The sequence below is a fragment of the Alligator mississippiensis genome, chromosome 2 (genome assembly GCF_030867095.1).
Source record: "Alligator mississippiensis isolate rAllMis1 chromosome 2, rAllMis1, whole genome shotgun sequence".
Classification (NCBI taxonomy): domain Eukaryota; kingdom Metazoa; phylum Chordata; order Crocodylia; family Alligatoridae; genus Alligator; species Alligator mississippiensis.
The window spans coordinates 287,641,858-287,658,987 of record NC_081825.1 but is presented as its reverse complement, the minus strand read 5'-3'; the positions used below and the strand labels follow the sequence as shown (position 1 = coordinate 287,658,987).

General features: G+C 44.2%; 1 long non-coding RNA gene across 1 annotated transcript in view; it reads right to left on the bottom strand.

The window, feature by feature from the left end:
• Window positions 1–1,084: 1,084 nt before the first annotated feature.
• Window positions 1,085–17,130, bottom strand: part of LOC132248439 (uncharacterized) — a 70,875-nt gene continuing 54,829 nt past the window's right edge. Inside the window, exon 3 of the long non-coding RNA XR_009459634.1 lies at window positions 1,085–2,059. This is a non-coding gene — a long non-coding RNA (uncharacterized LOC132248439). The remainder of the gene's footprint in view (window positions 2,060–17,130) is intronic.

The following is a 17,130-nucleotide window of genomic DNA, read 5'->3' as shown; positions in this document are numbered from 1 at the left end:
ACACACGCACACCCAGCCACACACCACACCCCCCCACCCAGCTGCATACACCCAGCCACACACCACACCCATCCAGCCACACGCCACCCACCCACACCTCACACCCAGTCACACAACCCCCACAGCACACACTGCATGCCGCACACAGCCACAGCCACATGCCACCCCCTGCAGTGCACAGTGGTGGGAGCCACCTACCCCCAGCCCTAAAGGAGCTGCTGGGGTCTCCTGGCCCTACAGCCTGGCCCAGCCTGAGCACAGCCCCTCCCCCCCACCAGGATCAGCCAAAGCAGCCTCAGCCCCAGTCCCTCCTGGCCCTTCCAGGGAAGTGAGGCCCACACCGCCCCTGAGCTCCCTGGCGCCATGCCCCTGCATGAGCCACTGGGCTCTGATGGCCCCACAACCCGGCCCAGCCAAGGCTCCAGTCAGGGTCAATGTGGCCCCAGCCAGGCTGGGCTATGGGACACTTAGAGCCCAGCGGCTCCTCCAGAGGTGGTGCCAGGGGGGCACATGGCTCCCGGTCTGTGCATGGGGCAGGCAGCCTCTGCTCTCCACTTTGCTGCCCCAGCTTTGACAGTGGCGTGGTGCCATGCGAGTCCCGCCGTAGGATGGGGTGGGCTGGCAGCAACGCACGTGTGTGCTGTGTGCTGGGTATCAGGCTGCAGCAGGCTGCCATGACCCCCCTCCCCTTCCCACGCCCAGTTTACCCTGCTCCCCCCCACCCAGTGCACCCCACAGCTGCAGCTGGCAGTCGCACACCATGGGGGGGAGCACGGCCACAGGGTGTCGTGCGGGGTTCAGGTGTGGACAGCATGCCCTGCCCTGCAGCCATGTGCTGCAGCTAGTGGATGCTGCCCGCACACCCTGTGCCCTCTTCCTGCGGCACCGAGACCACATGCCGTGTCCCTCAACAAGGCTGCAAGCCAGGCCCCTGCAGGGCCACAAGCCACGCCCCCTGCCACCACACTCCCCGTGCAGCAGAGTACACCTTGGTCCCCACTGCCTCTGCCTTGCTTGTGTGTCTGTCTGTCAATAAGGCTCCAGGCCGCACATGTGAACAGACAGACACAGCTGGAAGTGCTACAGCTTTTTATTATATTAAAATATTGTGGAGGCTCCATTTGTTTCTGTTACGCGTCATTCTTTGTATTTGGATCAACTATGAGGCACATTTTATTGCCATCCCAAAAGCCAAGGACAGTTTTAGTCCCAAGTAATGAAGGTGGAGGTGATGAAATGTACCCTGTAAAACATTTAAATGTTTATCTTTTTTGCTGACTGTCATTTCAACAAAGTGGCAGGAGGGCATCGTGCCACATGTAATTAGGGATTACTTCATTTAAAAAATAAAAGAAATCAAGACTCTACTGCATCTCTTCCTCATGAGAGAGATTCTTAAGGGTCAGAATCGTGCTGATTACTTTTTGTTATATCTTTTCCAAAGCAATTGCATCTTTCCAGGGGGGAGATGGAGGGGAGCATGACCAAGCTTGAACACAGAACTCCAAAACAGAAAATAATCAGTGTCTTACACATTAACAGCCTCACATTTTCATTAATGTTCAGATCTTCTGCAGAATCCTGCCAATATTCATTTTACCCTTAAAAAAAACAAGCTAACAAACAGAAAAACCAACTGCAGTCATAAACCAGGCTGATGGTTTCAGGTAGTTTTCTGCAACAATCCTCCCCCCAGATGCTGCATGACTTCCGTCCAATACATACTCCCTAGTTTGGTCCATTACTCCAGTAAAAAAAAACAAAACACATATTTCCACTAGCCAAAGATTAAAAGAAAAAATGTCAGGTAGGAGGTATGAAATGTATTAGAAATTTCAAAACTTCTACATAGCCAGGCAGCCTTTTATATCTGACAAATAAAAGATATAGCTTCTGTAACATATACATAACATTTAAGAAGGGCTAGTGCAAGCAAACGGAAGTGGTTCCAGGAAACACTGGACTGGAAAAATTCTTACTGTAGATCCCAGGATCTGCAGGCTGTAAACAAGAAGCATCGTCTTCCAGACTGAAAGCAGATCGTGTCGGAGTTAAAAATCTGTGGAGGAAGTAGCAGTCAAGGTGTTTATAATTAACTCCCCAAGTCTTTCAAGGCATCTTGAAATGACAGGTCACCTGGCTATCATCCCCAAGGGACCATACACCAACTGAGAACTGGCAGGATGCATGCAAACTCCACACTGTACCTGACAGGCACTGACATACTCCTTACGCCAGGGTCAAGTGGAGGGGCTACTTGACACAGGAGCCGCTTCTGCCAACTGGAGAAATTTTAGCTGTCCAATTAGAAATGGCTTTTGAGAGGTGCAAAGTATCCACAACAGGAAAGGACCTTGTCCTATGTATGTGACAATATCACCTCTCTTTTATAGCTGGATGTTTTCATATGGTTGCTGTGACAATTATGAGATCAAAAAGATTTTGGGGAGTTGAGATCTCAGTGTTTACAGGAGTCTGACCCTGCATTAACATTACTTTATGGTACTGGAAGTTCAGCTGCACTTTCTAGCACCCTACCCAGGCACTTAAGGAACCCAACCCCATCTGAATACAGTCCTCACTAATGTCTCATTTCCAGTTGAGGTAAAATGAGTCAAGCTTTACCATTTGCTTATGAAGTTGCCACCCAAAACATAGATCTGTACTGTATAAGCATCTCATATTCAAATATCCTCTTTAAAAATCTAATTACAGTCCATTGCTAGTCCTGTTTTTTAACCTTATAAGGAATTCTCTCTTTCAAGTGTTATTTGTACTGCATAAGTGCTAGACACTCGACAGTCATAAGACAGACACAGTCCCTTCCAAAAAGATCTCACCGTCTGATCAATTTTGATAAAACTAGCAACAGCCTCCAATGTATTTCCTTGCTTTACACAGAAGTCTTAAAACAAATTAGATAAGGCAAGGCTCCAATCCAAAACTATGCAGATACTAATTAAAGGATGTGCCCTGGGGTGGTCCTTCTTTAGGACCCTACAGAACTGCTTGTAATATCCCCCCCCACCCCCCCCACACACACATACAAGTACAAACATAACTGATATGAAGCCCAGTGATCTCTTGTTTCTTAGTGAGCTGAGATACAACTGCAAACAGGGGAATAAGAGTCCACTTTGCACCATTATATAAGCCAGTCGGCACATGGGAACAAGCAAGGTTCCACACTTATTTGCTCCCTCCTTGGAACAAGGGGGGCGAGGAGCTGAGACTTGGCAGCGCCTTGACCACACACACACACACACACACACACACACACACACACACACACACACACACACACACACACACACACACCCTGTTTACTAGATATCAAAGCTGAGCCAGCATATGGAAAGATGAGCAATACAGACCAGCAACAGATTACTGCCCCAGAAACAAAGGCAAACCCTGGAGGGAAATGAAGCTTAAACACATCATAGTTTCTTCCTTGAAATGCTGGGGAGTGGCGCTCCTCAGCCCACCCCTGATTGGAGCTGCATGTATCCTCATGACCAAAGTCTATCCCTGTATTTCATGGCACTTCAATTCAACAAAGCCTCTTTGTGTGTTGTTTCCCAGTCCTTAGCAATCAGACTTCTCGCAGAAACACTAAGCCAGTTCAGTGATGGGGCTTCGTTTTCTGCTTTTGTTACTTCTGCAGGGAAGGACAATTATTTTCTTTTCCCCCTGAAGAGCATCCTGTCTTTTGATAATCATTTCCATTGCTATTCAGTCTCTACACTTGTCTTAACTTGCCCCTCTCCGAATGGGAAATTAACATAGCCCTCTCCAGGACTGCTCCACATATATTTTTTCCTGCTTCTCTTTAAAGACAGAAACAAATTAAGTGTTCAAAAAAAACCCTCACTGTTTCCTCAGTCTCTTTCTTTGGTTTTGTATCCACAATCCCACAAATCAGTTCTCCTCCATACCTACTAGTTCAATTCAAATACATTGAATACTATTTCAATGTATTTGAAAAACCCTTGACCCTGAGTTAAAATATGCCACACAGCTCTTCATGCTCAGTATTCATATTTGCTCGTAGTGATCTTTAAAGTGATTTGTTTGTACAGTCAATTGTGTATTTAAAGCCTCTCAACCGTTGCCTACATCCTGCCTTAAGCCGGTTCCCCACAATGGTATCTAGTGCCCTTTACTCGTGTCCTTATTTTGGTACAGCTGAAGTGAACATCAGTTGCAATCCCTCCAAACCATCATCCTGTCCATTGTGCTGCAAATTGACAAATCCTAATCAAGCACCTTGGGGCATTTCCCAGTCCCTCACAGTCACTTTTGTGTGGCTTCATTTAGTGCTGTCTCTTAACAAGTATTTCAAATTGGAAGACATCACTAGAAGGTTTACTGGCTCTGAGATGTGCCAATTTTCCAACCTTATTAAATCATAAAGCACTTAGTTCATTTCCAAAGATTAGGTCCACAATATCCTCTGGCTATATTGACCATTCAACAAATTGCATTATAAAGCAGTCCTACACAAGTGTATTTCTAAAAGTCTTCTTTAGATTTTGCCATGGATATAATTCCAATCAATATCTGAATGATTCAAATCCCCCTAATCAATCTGCAGGCCTTCTTTTAGAGGCTTGTCTTATCTGCACAAACATTTCACAAACTATTTTTTTTAACTGCCCTGAAAGTCTATAATCACCACCCTTTTCATCATCAACTTCTGTCCATAATGTCCCAAGTAAGTAAGCCACAACACCTCTCTCTCAGGAGAGACAGCATGATCCCTCAGCATCATTGTCTACTATCACAGACAGCTTTGTGTCCTGACGTTTTAAAATCCCAGACATTTTCCTGGTTCGTTAGTTAAACAAATAGCTTACTTAACCCTGATAACATTTATTCACTCAAAATAAATAAATAAATAAATAAATCAGTGATATCCCATTACAGAATTGCAGCTCTTTTTACTAATCCCCTGTCAAAAACCACACATGGATAACCTGCACTTATGAGTAGAATTCCCTCATACGGATGATATCTGAGAAGCTTTATAAAAACCAGCAGAGTTTAATGCTCCTTCTCTATCAGAGCAGCTGAATGGGAGTGTTTTAGTTTCGAGAATAAATTGTAAAATATTTTTTCCTGGACACACACACACACACACACACACACACACACACACACACACACGAGATTGTGACCAAACTGAGCAGTATTTATCAGCTGATTTAAGATGAACCAAAATCAAGATGAAGCCTGTTGTGAACAACAAGAAGAAAGAAAATCTTCAGCCTACATGCCCCTTGACCAAAGATGGGATTTTCCATCTTCTTCCATTTGCGTTGAAAAATGCCTCATTTAGGTCTTTTCGTTTCTAGACTAAAAGCAGCGAAAATCTTTTGCCATTAAAATTTGTGCCCTGATGCAGGTCTGCCAAAAAGCTCCTTCTCCCCTCCCTAAACCCAGGGTTTGTCACTATCTCTGCAAGTGAACCATTCAAGGATTGCTAAAGGGGTTAAGTCAGTTAAAATCCAATGAAATTTCTATTCGATGTTCCCAATGGTGTGACAAATTGAGAGAAAAGGCGGGGGCACATGAAGGGTGCACTAATTTCAATCAACTCTTTCCGAGTGTGTGAATGCTAGATAGTGATTGGATCTCGAATTTCATCATATGTGTGAGTATTGCTTTATTGTGAACATTTACATTAGCAGTTTAATCCCTTTAGGAAAAAGAATCCTGAAAATTGGTTTCAAAATGTTCCCTTCATTAAATCTGTAGCAATTTCTCTTGAAATAAAAGGCACAATCTGAGCTAGTGAGAACCTAACAGATGAACTGTTAGAAACATTAGATAAGGACCTTTCAACCTTAGAAGGAAAGAAATTGTTCTGTACATTTCCCAAATGAATTATAGCAATATTTTAAAATCATTTTGGGGAATGGAATTTTTACTGAAGGACTGTGATAGATATCACATGTTGAAAGAATATGCTACAGAAACCTATAGACTAGAATGCTGAACATATGTAAACACATGCGCACTTTTTTTAAGCTACGTTTTATATGCTTTGAGCTAAATTGTGCCATTAGCCACAACCCTGTATTAGAGAAAGCATGAAGCTACATTAGACCTTGTGGAGCTTATGGAAGGACTATGCTCCCCCATGCATTCTCCTCCCAGCACACAGAGGGAACAAAGGGACTTCCCAGGTAGGTATGTGCATCATCCACTAACTTCTAGCACTACCTGCCAGCCACCATCACCACCACCAGAGGTCAGAGTCTTTGTGATAGCCAAATCACGCATACACTCTTTTTTACTAATGAATACTCAACATATTACCTAGCCACCAAGAGGCACCATGGGCATGATTTTTGCTGCCCAGAAAATCCAGGAAAAATGCCAAGAACACCACCACCTTTTTCTTCCTTCGTATGGCTAGAGCAAGCAATGAGAAGGTGGAGGTTAATTAAAAGCTGTATGTTGAGGTTTGATAGCCAGTTGATGACATCTGGGCTGGCTAAGTAGATTGCTTCAATCCCTCCATGATATGCAAACTCACGGCAAGAGTTTGCAATGTAGCTCATTGACTGTACTTCACCATATAAACAGTTCTGCGAGTCCTTGATGCTCCATTTGTTCAATAAATAGGCACGCCTTCCATGTCCCATACAAATGTGATTCAGTGCAGTCCAATATTTATGTTGCAGGCAGAAACCCAGAAGCTTGATGGGCAGATCTATGACCAAATTTTTATTGCACACTGTTGCTGCAGACCAAATTTTGGGCCAGCAGCTTTCAGCGTCCAGGCTGTTCAATGAAAAGATGGAGCATGTGTAACCAGAAAGGTTTTGTTGATTTAGGCCTGCATCTTGGTGGGTGAGCGATATCTTCATACAACAGCAGTTCAGGGTCAGCCATGATCCTTTCATACTCTCAAAGTATAGCCAAACCCCTTCTCACCATGGAGGGAGGGATATTCAATAACACTGTAAGCCACAGAAGTGGCATGCATTTTAGAGCACCACTTACTACTTGGCATGATGGCATTCACCTGTGTGCTGATGTGGGTGTGAAGGCTTTGGCACTAGATGGGAGCAAAGTATTCAGCTGTAGAGAATACCAGGGCCTGGGCTGATCTATGAAGGGGATGAGCATCACATCCCCAGGAAGTTCCAGAGAGCTTCTCTATAATGTTTACCATCATCACTGTATTTTTGCCAGTAATTTGAGGTAGTGGCAGTAACTAAGAGTTCAATCTAGAGTGACCCCAAGGTAACATGGAGGCTTTTCGTGTATTACTTTAGTTCCACAAAATTGTACATTTAGCATTTTACTGGCCTGAGAGTTGTTAAGGTGGAACAAGGAAATAGCTATCTTGGCTGCATTAGGTTTCAAGTGTCAAGTTCAGAAATAGTCCTCGAGGGTGTGCCAATCATTTTTGAGGAATTTTCTGTTGCCTTGCATTAGCCACTTTGTGAGGCTAATGCAATATCATCAGCGTAAAAGAAATTTACACCATGCTGTAGGCAGGATGTTGCTAGTGTATATGCTGAAAAGAACTGGAAAAAAACCAAACCCCTGAGGGAGACCATCATTTAGCACTAGCCAACAGCTCATAACCTCATCAAGATGTTCCTGGAATCTACGGTTTCATAGGAACACGTTTATTTGTGTGAGAGTCATTCTGCACTTGGTGATATATGCCAACTTTAAAAAAAAATCCTTTTCTCCAAACAGTGTCATATACTAAGGTCTATAAATGCTTGCGCCGCCAGGAACTGTATATGGCCTTCATCTATTTGCCAAAGACTTTGACTCTGTTAACTATGAGGTGCTATGGAAGATTATATCTATGTTTGGCTGCCCGGGGAAATTTATCACCATCCTAAGACTCCTTTATGACCAGATGACTGCCTCCATTCGATGCAGTGGGCCTGCTACAGAGCCTTCTGCCATTCAAAATGGAGTCAAGCAGGGCTGCATGATTGCACCAATCTTGTTTTCTATCTTTCTTGCAGTCATCAAGATGCTCATTCGTGACCATCTGCCACATGGTATTGGCATCAAGTACAGGATGGGCAAGAACCTTTTCAATCTCTCCTGCCTTTGTTACTTTGGCCTTGATTGCAGAACTTCAGTATGCTGATGACTGTGCTGTCATTTCACATGTGGAGTAGAACCTACAAACAGCCCTTAACTACTTCTCTCAAGCATGCCAGTACCTAGGACTGACCCTTAACATTGGAAAAACAAAAGTGCTTCATCAGCCTGCTCTGGGCCAATCAACTCCCCAAGCAAAGATCCTCACTGATGGACAGGAGCCGGAGAGCGTTGAACACTTGGAATATCTCAGCAGCTCTCAAAGAAGGCAAATATCAACAAGAAGATGCAGGATAGGATCTGAAGTGCAAGCTCTGCCTTTGGAAGGCTTATTCATTGCATGTTCAATGATCACAACATCAGGATGTGAACAAAGCTTCTACCATATAATGTCATGGTAATCCCCAATCTTCTCTATGGCTATGAAGCTTGGGTGACCTACAGAGACCACCTGAAAAGCCTGGAACACCTTCACCAGCACTATCTCTGGATGATCCTCGGTATAAAGTGGGAGGATTGTCACATAAATGCCAGTGTCCTCACTAATACCAACGCCCCCAGTGTGGAAGTGTTATTTATTCAGCATCAGCTGCAGTGGACAGGGCACTGTGAGCATGCCTGATGCACATTTACCAAAACTACTACACTCCCAACTCAGCCAAGGACAAAGGACACATGGGGACCAGAGGAAATGCTTCAAGGATACCCTCAAGGTGAACATTAAGAAGTGTGGCATTGACACCACAAATTGGGAAAAATTAACCTGGGACAGGGCTACCTGGCAACACCTTGTGAAAAGGTGCATCTTTCTTTGAGGAAAACCATCTTGCCCTGGAGGCAGAAAAAACAGCAGAAACAGAAGGAAAAGGAAACAAGACCAAGAATCCATGGTTCAACACTCCCTTCGTGGTGTTTGCCAGACAGTCGGTAGCTCTAGGCCCCAGAATTATCCTTCTTAGCCATCAAGAGACTCATTTACAACACTTAGCTTTACCCGTGAGCATGGTCATCCTCAACCATGAGGGATCACTGCCAACCACTCACACCACCTAGCCAATTTTGGGTAGTTCAAGAACACCAACCACCAGGTCATGCAAGTACCATGTCCACGACCATGTTGTGTACACAGCCCTACTGAGACCTGAAATTACTGTTCTTCCTCCAGTTACCATGGACAGGATTTGGTCCAAATGTACTTGCATTAAATAGAATTTGAAAGAAAAAAAAAAAAGTAGGCTTTGCTCTTTGCTTCTCTCCATCAAGGCAGCATTTAATCTTGTGGTACATTTGTTTGGTTGTTCTCCATCACTGTTACTGTAATTTCTTGTCTTCTGTTAGGAACATGGGACAGAGGCCTCCTGAGCCATTCACTCCAGGTTTTTGTTGTTTTTTTTCTTTTGGGGGGGAGGGAGAAGGAGAAGGGAAGAGGCAAAGGCTTTCTAAAGCATATCTTTTGACCAAACTGATCAGAATTAAACTCACTTTTTCCCTTCTGTACATGTTTTCAAAAGCTAGCCATATCCATATACATTCACCTCTCAAGTTCAAATCCCCAATCTGAATCAAACAAAGAACAGACTAGAAATTTGGCCTCTCGCACCCCCAGCAACTGGTACATCCATATGACTATTTGGGGCTAGGTTACTTTCTATTCTATACTGACCACAAATTCCATCCTGTACTTCAGTAGCATAACAAATGGGGGTGACAGCCCTGGGCTCCAGCCTCCCAGTGGGTGGCAGAAAGAGAAGCTTCTACTTGGCCACTATTGTGCCACTGGCACTACAGCCAGTGATGCTGCTCCATGTGGCACTGCCACCCAGGGCACTCAGGTATGACATTACCCCTGGGTTGTACTTGTACCAAGGAAAGATCTCTTGAAACTGATACCTTCCATGAAGGGATTCCATTTCAATAAAATCACCAGTTTTGCAGTGAAAACGTGTGTCCCTTAATTCCCAGCTAGCGCTAATGACAAGACATCTCAAACTAACAAAACTCCATGTGTGACTAGCAGTGTTCGCCTCCCATCCTTGAAAAAAAATTCTGGCCCCTTCTCTTTATTACCACCCAATCCTGTTAAATTAAGAGCACCATATTACTCCCTGTTTTAGATAAATTTGCTGAAGGGAATATAGGCTTGAGTCTTTTACACACAAATTTCAAAGCATCTGTGAACATTGCTGTTGCATTAAGAGAGGGTAAAATCACCCCCAGGCAAACAACCTGACACAAAAATAAGTTGATTTACTCTGTTTCATGTACAGAAAAGACATGGAACGATTTCATAACTACCTTAATCAGTTTGGATGAAAACAAGCTAGGCAGATGAAACAAATCTGGGGCAATTACATAAGGCAGGAATATTTCTGGGTTTTGTTCTCCTTGCTAATGACTTGCAGAAACAACATCAGTAGAAGTAGCACAGCTAAAGCACCATGCTCCTCAAATTTCATTACAGTTAAAGAATTTTTAGACCTAGGAATAAACTATGCCTTGAAGAACCCCAATAGCTGTGCTTCCTAATGCCCAACACTATACAGCAGTCATCCTGAGTCAACTGAAATAAAAGTCCATGCGTTGAGAACACCTGGGTTGTGTCCTCTTCATTCAAAAAATCAAACTAGGGCAGGGGTGTCAAACATACAGCCCATGGGCTGGATCTGGCTGGCCTGATCCCGTCAGTCATCCAGTCCATAGGGCTTCTGGCCACAGCTGCCGGCAGTGAATGAATTAACACTGCTGCCACTCAGTCCTGTCTTCACAGCTGCTAGAACTGCTGTGCCCACACAGCCAGCACCCAGGGGGCAAACACCCCTACCAAATTTAGTGTTTTCACTCTCTGCTGGTGGCTTAAAAACAGCAGCAGTTGACAGCATAGCTTGAACAGTAATGGGGGTAGCCACCTGCTTGCTGATCCTGATGCAATGGCTCCTGTAACTGGGGCAAGGAGCCCCACAGACTGGATTCAAAGATGGGTTGTCCAGTCCACAAGCAGCCCCATGTTCTCTCATTCAGCCTGCCTACTCAGCCTGCATTTGACACCCCTAAGTTAGGGATAAGGGCTCAAAAAACAGTGACAGATGGGCCATATCTCTGTGGCCCACTGGTCTTTTATTGTACGTCAGACAAAACTATGAATAAGGAACATCTGAAAAGCTACACGAAGGTCAAGTTGCCTAGAACCGCAGTTCCACCGTCTCACATACTGATGTCATCTCTCTAAAAACAGATGAGGAAGAAATGGGCTTAGGCTTGGACTACCTAAAGCACAGTGGGGTCTAACTTATCTGCAGCACAAGAAGCATACTCTGCCACGTTCCACTTATAGCACACTTACCTCTTGAGCTCCGGATGAGTCCTGGGCTCGAGAGTCTGCAGTTCTGATTGGTGGAGCCCATCTGCCAAGCAGAAGCAAGCCAGGGAAAGCAAGGCTTTGCCCTTTCCCCAAAGAGAGGAGGCAAGGAGCAGTCCAGGCCTGGTTTGAGACTGCGCCCACCCAGGTCCGGAGAACTTCAGGGGTGGAGCCCCTGAAGCGTATAAAAGGAGAGTGTACTTGGCACACTGGAGGGAGAGACGTGGTGAGGAACAGCAAGGAGAGAGGTGCTCCAGAGACAACCGTCCTCGGGACCCCGTCTGAGCCATGGTGGTTCGTGGATCAGCACATGGACAGCCAGCCTTGGGAGCAGCTCAAAGCTGTTTGAGCCCACCCAGTGTGCAGACTGGCACACAGAGTCAGCCCTGGGAGCAGCTCGAGCCCCACATGGTGCACAAGTCAGTGCACAGGGAGCTGGCCCCGGGAGCAGCTCTAGGCTGAGTAACTGGGGCCCCCACAGTGTGGCTCCGCATTGAACTGAAAAAGCCCTAGTGCCCAGAGCAGGGCCCAGGACAGGGAAGGACTCCCAGTGTGAGGCTGGGGAACCGGAGCCTGTAAGGGCTTGGCTCCCATGGGAGCGCCCTGGGTGCCCAGTGCAGGCCACCAGGCCATCAAGAGGAGCCAGAGGTGCCACCAGAAGAAGGCCCTCGTGGGACTGGCCACCAAGGGATGAGCCTTGGCTGCTTCAGAGCTGGAGCATGAGTTGCTGGGGAAGCGGGTCTCACAAGGGAGGTGGGCTTAGGAGAGGAAGGTCTGCCTCCACTGCCCTCCTCCACTGTGGGATGGGGCATATCCCCATCCCAGTGCCCTAAAGGGGAGCGGCTCCAGGGAACACCCCCTGAGGTGCTGAGTGCACCCCATATTGTGTGATGGTTGTCATTTTGTATTGTAGAGGTTAATATAGTTATGGGTACTCCTTAAGGGAGTTTATATAGGTTTGTGTGTTTTCATTGCCTATAGATGTCTATTGCCTGTTATCGGAACGTACCTGTATTGTCTTTGTATGTCTATGGTATTGCTACCTCAACTTACCTAGGTTATCGAAGTTATGTTCATATATGTTTATGGTGTTAATGCCTTGACTTACCTGTTCTAAAGTGTTACTACTTACTTTGTGCAGGCAGGTTAATTGTTATATATGCTGTGAATCACCCGAGTTATGTTTCTGCAGTCCCTCAAAATGGTACATCATGTTGATTGCAGGTTATTGTATGTGGTGTCACATACTAATTTTACTGTAAATATTTAGTGTTCCTTATTTATATGCATTTATTGTAGCAATAAATTTGTATATAGTTAAGCGTGTGGTCTCAGCCTAGCTCTATAGAAAGGAGAAAGAACTGCTCCCAGGTGGCAGGCCCCTCTCAGCACCCTGCCTGACCGCCATCCCTTCCACTGGCAGACAGAGCACACCCCTGGGTGTTCCCGGGTACACTCTTTTGTTTTTCCACCTTTCATTGCATCTCACTCCAGAATCAATTTTATAGATGAACTCAAAAATTCTCCTCTTTGTTGTAGGTCAGGATGGAATGTGAAGCGGGTGACAAAGTTAGCACCCAGATATCCCTAATCAGGGTGAAGATCCCGTTTTGATAGGTGTTGTCCACAAATGAGAGAAAATACTTTTTCCTCTATTCATGCAGGGGCTTGGACTAGATTGGCATTTTTCAACCCAAAAGTGGGTCACAAAAATATATGAAAGGGTTGCGAACAAACTTTAAAAATGGATTATCATTTAAAGGAAAAAAATGTGGGAGGCTATAGCGTTTCCCTTGCAAGCTGTCAGAGTTCCTGCCTGCAAGGAGCTGCTTGGCCCAACCCTCCCCACCCCCCCAACTCCCCTCCTCCAAGCACTGGAGGGGCTGGGGGCTGGTGGTAGCAGGTCAGGAGTGAGGGGCACTGGGTTGGGACTGGCCATCAATATTTACAAATGGGTCCTGGTATAAGAAAGGTTGAGAACCACTGGGCTAGATGACCCTTGAGGTCCTTTCCAATTCTGTGATTCTAAATCTTAGTTTAAAAACTAAGACCCTGGTTCAGGAGAGCAATCTTATACATGAAAGCATGTAAGCATGGACTTAACTGATGACGTATGCTTAAACATATACTAAACTGAAGTATAAATTAAAGGTCACAAACAGAATAGAACCAAGTATAATATTTTGTCCTTAAGTGCAGTGTAAGATCTACCAAATTAAGAAACACAAGAACATGCCCTCTGCTTGCGTCAGGCTCTTACCTATCAAATGCCTTCAAAAGCTTCACAGCAGACAATATCATATCTTCTTAAAACAATACCCCAAATAGCTCAAGTATCCCATTCTAGACTCTGTGATAGACTCCTTAAATGAAAAGACATGTTGGTTCAGATCAACAAGAAAGATGCTGATTTAACTCTTATAGAAAAATCTCATAGCACAGGCCAAAGGCGTGTTACTGAAAAAGCACTTTGTGTAAATTGATTATACTGGATGCAGAAGATATTACTTTTCACTGCCAGGAGTCCAGCATTAACTCATAAATGGCTGGATTTGTGATTGCACAAAAATTCAGTCAAACAATTAAGGACCTAATCATTAAAGACATAGTAAGACAGAAGACAGATGTTCAAGCCAATTTTGTTAAAGCTGGGCCACTGAAGAAACGTCTGGATTGTTTAATAATGTTCATTTCTGTGGTGCCAGAGATCATTCTTGCTGCCATGTTTTGAAGCTGTAGTTTCTGAATGATGAGGCTGGCAACGCTACAAACAAGGAATTACTCTAATCCAATCTGGATGTTACTAACGCATGTAAAACTGTTTTCAGACTTCGAGGGTCAAGCAGGATTTAATCCTTGCTACATTAATAACAAACTAAAAGGCTGTTCCAGTCTTTTTCTTAAACTGTCTTTGTCTAAAAAAGGGCATAGTATTCCAAAGTCCCAAATTATTCACAGACTGGGTTGCAATATTTTGTCCCATAAAAAGCTGATGGAGTTGGATTTTGGTTACTCTGCCTTTTCTGCCAAGAATCAAATCCCTTTAACCAAATAAAGCTCATCTAATCCTGAGCCTGTGCAAAATAATAATCCTGCAAATGCAAAACTGTATCATTGGAGACTAGTCCTGTACAAAAGCCACATATATGGTAACTGACAACCTGTAAAGTAGCAGAAAGCATTCCCTTAAGTAGGGATAATCCAAAAACTGAAACCTCAGATTCAAACTACTCTCCTACAAACTTGGAGTGGTGCAGGCTGGATTCAAACCACTGGATCCACACACTCTGACCCAAAACCTGAAAGCAGAACGATTTTTGAATATTATCTTATTTGGATATTTCCTATAATAGTGGGAATTTTGTGGAAGAGCTGATCTCTCAACTCAGAGGTGATAGGAATCTCAAGCAATCTAAGACTAAGGCCAAAAAGCTCACAAGAATAGCTCACCATCATTTTTGCATAGTCTAAACCAGGGGTATCAAAATCATCTGACCCCAGGCTAGATTCAGCCCACATTAATCCTCACGAGCTGGATCCAGGTCTGGACCCAGCAGTAGCAGCAGGGGTTAATACATCCTGCACTTATCCCACCCCACATGAACAGCACCCGTCCTCGGTGGGACTCAAAAGCTGGGAATTCAGTGGTCATTCTTCTGAGGGGAAAAAAGAAAAAGAAAAACAGGGAAATGTAGCCAATAGGCATCTTTAGACAATGCTGCTGTATGCCAAATCACAGGATGGTGCTGTATATATGCCCAAATTGCCCATTGCTCTAAACGTTGTTATAGACAGCTGCCACCAAGGCCATGTTTAAAAAGCTTAAAGCAGTGCCATTTTCAAGAGAGTTAGTTGCATTATTAACACTTACAGGACTCAAGGAAAGCATGCAACATTAAACTAGTAAAAAGTACCAGTGACCTCAGACACCTATGATCCAATAGTAACTGTATGCAAGAGCAAGGACTTCACTGCTGATAACTCCATTAAAATCAGAGATCCTATTAAGGATACCGCTATGCTTCCCTGGTAGGAAACAGACAGGACGCTGAAATTACAAATGGAGAAAATAGGAGTTGGTAAACGTTTTAGATTAATCTGGCAACAGCCAAGATGAAAGGGGGCAGGTAGTCAGAAGTATAAACAGTAACAACGTCAAGGAAAGTTTAGAAGCGAGTTTAGTAGCAGCAGACACTCTTGTGCATAAAGGCTCCAGACTGCTCTTATTAACATCTTTCCACTGAGGTCCAGGAAGCTGGATGAAGTCCTATAAGTAGGAAGGAAAATGATCAAAAGTTGTCAAGGTGAGATATCCAATCCAGATCTAGGTTTTAGATGTTTATTACCTGCCCACACGAAATAGTTGGTGTATCTTCTGCCTAAAATACAACTCCCAAAAAAGAAGAGTCACTTCTCTAAGTACCAGTGATTCCTTCAGAGAACCTCAAGATGAAATACTGCCGTCAGTGCCCCATGCTACCAGCTAAAGGGCTGTCGGTCAGTCAGCTCCTTCAAAATCCAGGCTCTAGTGACAAAACTCTACCTACTCAACAGGGTTAACATGTACAGATCAACTACTGTTTCTATTAAATGTGCCACAGGAGCACTGAGTTTATGAGAGCACCAGAAAACCAAGCAGCTTCAGACATCTCAGAATGCAGAACAAGTAAGGCAGGAAAACAGAGGAGTGAGGCGGGGGGAACAGCTTAAGAAAGGAGAAGACAGACTGATTACATTCACAAAGCGTGTGATGATAAACACACTGGCCCGCTGAAACCTGCCCTATACGCCATTTGCATCACTGCACAGAGAGAAACAGCATTTCTTTAACAGCCTGTTCCCATTAGATTCTCATTTAATATTTCAGCCGTAACTATAGCACATCATTATCAGGTTTCTGAGCAATGTGGTCAGCCATTGCTCCATAGCCTAGACAAGGCACATAGAAAAATCTCTGGTCTTATTCCATTTCCCCCTAATGAATCTAAGGTGTCCCTATGCAATATTGGACGAGACAAGTAAAAGATCACTCAGACAGAAGAGACCCACCAGAGTACATCCTCCACATGCACATGTATAGCCTGTGGCCCATGGAACACATTGTGCATTATTTCCATCCCATGCTTTGTCTATGGTTTAAAAAAAATAAAAAAATAAAAAAAAATAAAAAAAAGAAAGCAATGTGCCCGAATGCTAAACGCTTGCAGCCAAAACATCCAGATGCAAGTGCACAGCTGCATATTAGTAATGTTCTGTGGGCAGAACACCATGAACCCAGCATGCCTGTCTTTCTGCGCAGAACATCTGCAGAAAAAAAAAAAAAGATTAAATGTGAGTATAAGTCGCAAAAGCTGAAATTAACTTCTTAGCTTATTTTTGTATGTTCACCGCCTTCAAAGAAAGTTAGCATTAAAAAAATAAAAAAACAAACACCTGAGGCAAGAGAAGGCAATATAGATAATCTATCTTGGTTCAGAGAGAAGATTTCTCTTCAATGGACCTTCATTGTTTTTATGCTGGTCCTAGTAGGGGTATGCAAAACAGGCCGTATTCGAATCAGATACAGATTCTGCTCGAATTGGGGACAGTGATTTGATTAGTTGATTCAGATCACCATCCCAATTCGATTTGGCCAAATCCGAATCTGAAGATTCAATGTTGATTTGGAGAATCAGCGACTCAGCCACAGACAC